The sequence below is a fragment of the Tupaia chinensis genome, unplaced genomic scaffold (assembly GCF_000334495.1).
Source record: "Tupaia chinensis unplaced genomic scaffold, TupChi_1.0 Scaffold144217_1, whole genome shotgun sequence".
Taxonomy (NCBI): domain Eukaryota; kingdom Metazoa; phylum Chordata; class Mammalia; order Scandentia; family Tupaiidae; genus Tupaia; species Tupaia belangeri.
The window spans coordinates 60,503-63,168 of record NW_006204075.1 but is presented as its reverse complement, the minus strand read 5'-3'; the positions used below and the strand labels follow the sequence as shown (position 1 = coordinate 63,168).

The window sequence follows — 2,666 nt, the reverse complement described above, 5'->3', positions numbered from 1 at the left end:
TTAAATATTATTTAATGTTAAAAACTAGAGGATGATATAGTATCTGTATATTTTTGAATAAGTGATTTTTTTTTTTTGGCTGATACAATGTACTTTATTGATGGTTCGTGACAAGGAGGGTTCCTCAGCCCCTGCCTTCTGCAGGGGTCTGGGATGGAAACTGTCAAGGAAGGGAGCTTCTCAGTGTGATGGGGACTGAGCAGGAGCAGGGCCTCCCCAGCACCTAAGGGCCTCTTCCTTGTGCTCACACTGGGGCTGGTGGTCGGGAGCTCTATTCTTTGGAGGCCATGTGGACTATGAGGTCCAACACCCTGTTGCTGTAGCCAAATTCATTGTCATACCAGGAGATGAGCTTGACAAAGTGGTCATTGAGGGCAATGCCAGCCCCAGCATCGAAGGTGGAGGAGTGGGTGTTGCTGTTGAAGTCGCAGGAGACGACCTTGTCCTCAGTGTAGCCCAGGATGCCCTTCAGGGGGCCCTGCAATGCCTGCTTCACCACCTTCTTGATGTCGTCGTATTTGGCAGCTTTATCTAGGGTGGGGACATGGTAGGCCATGCCAGTGAGTTTCCCATTCAGCTCTGGGATGACCTTGCCTACAGCCTTGGCAGCCCTGGTCGATGCTGGGATGATGTTCTGGGCAGCCCCACGTCCATCATGCCACAGCTTCCCTGAGGGGCTATCCACAGTCTTCTGGGTGGCAGTGATGGCATGGACTGTGGTCATGAGTCCCTCCATGATGCCAAAGTTGTCATGGATCACCTTGGCCGGGGGGGGGGCAAGCATATTTATTAGACAATAATTATACATATCTAAGGTATAATTGATGTTTTAATAATGTTTATACATTGATAACGGTTATATTTAGGTAGTTAGCAGATTGATTACTGCAAACATTTGTCATTTTCTGTAGTGCTAAGGTTCACATTACACTCTTCTATCTATTTTGACATTTATAATGCATTATTATTAACCATAATCACCTTACTTGATAATAAAAAAACAGAACTTCTTTCTTTCAATCTGGAACTTTGTACCCATTGACCAGCCTTTTCCCATTCCCTTCTTCCTTCTCGTGAGGGAGAGAAACAAAGAAAAACAGACTGACAGGTATCCCAACAAGATTTCAATGCTTGTATCTACCCATCTTTAGGTGACTGGAACATGGGTACATTCATGATTCACTCATGAACTGGGAAACTTCCCGTGGGATTCAACCTTGCAGAGTATTCTGTTTTACTTCTGAGCCACTGTTTATGCCCCTCAATGGCATCTTTTTATTAGTAGTACTTTTTTTTTCTTAGCAGCAAATGTAACTTTCATACAAAATATAAAATAAATAACTATATATAAACAGTAATTTTTGTCATACCTAAATCTACACAAAAGTAAAATAATTAGACACAGATATATGTTTTAAAATAAAATATAGCAGGGTAACTTGCTCTTGTTAAATAAAATTTATAAGAGGCTATTGGCTTGGATTGAGTTTACTGCACTTGACCCAGTAGACCAAAGCACATGGAAATTTTTTTTTGCTGAAGTTCCATGTCACCAGGTCAAAACTAAGTTATCTTCCAACATAATAGAAGAGATCTGTTAAAGATATTTTGATCAATGGGTCTGGAGAGAAATGTGCACATATCGGAATGGTCTCATTGTAAGTCAAACAATATGATTGAAAGTATATTCAAAAAACAAATAATAAATAATGTGAAAAAAAGATGTACAATTAAATTATTTTAGAATACATAAATCTTCTTAAAAACAAAAAATCAGGGAACCAGCAGTTAGCGTAATGGCTATGTTGCTGGACTCCCACATAGTCAACCGAGGTTCGTGTCCCGGACCCGGTGGCTTAAAAACTCACGCTGGGCGCGTGTGCGTGCGTGCCCAAGATCCCGAGAGGAGAATGGAGGAGAAGGGATTGCGGCGTGACCATCCCCCCTGGGGGGTGATTTCTCGCTTTCTGTCTCTATGTCTCTCTCTGTCTGTCTGGCGAGCGCACGCGCCCTACAGTGAAAAATCTCTCCAAAAAAAAAAAAAACATCCCATTCAGTTTTTTTTTTTTTTTTTGCATTTTTAATAGTTTTTCTTGTAGCAATCTTTCACCTCATAGGTTAGGTTTATTCCTGGGATTATTGTGTGTGTATGTGTGTGGGAGGGGTAATTGGATATACCATTTTTTTTCCTACTCTTCTGCCTCAGTCTGTTCATTGTTGGTATATAAAAATACTGTAAATATGTTCACCTGTTGAAATATTCATTTTGTATGCCAAATAATATATGTGATTGAATGTATAAAAGAAAAATTTAAAAAACCTGGATACCCAACAAAAAACAACATTGATTTTTATATATTAATTACATAATAGTAAGGAAGGCAAGAAGGTAGGGGGGGATAGGTGGTGAAGGATAGAAAAGAAGGGCTCAGAAAAAAAATAATTAACACATGCAAGAATGTAAAGCTCTAGGCTGAAATCAATGTATAAGGTAATATCCTTGATTTTATTATCACACAGTGCATGCATGCTTTGAAAACCATATTGTATGCCCTGAAAGTTTACAACAATTAAATGTAAAAAAGAGATTTTTTTTTATTTATTAATTCACTTTACACCATCACAACACACAAATGAATTTTCCATCCAAAATACACTGTGCATTG

The 2,666-nt window shown here is 39.3% G+C and overlaps 1 pseudogene; it reads right to left on the bottom strand.

Moving 5' to 3' along the window:
* Positions 1 to 271: 271 nt before the first annotated feature.
* The window catches only part of LOC102480827 (glyceraldehyde-3-phosphate dehydrogenase pseudogene), a 3,952-nt pseudogene continuing 1,557 nt past the window's right edge, over positions 272 to 2,666 (bottom strand).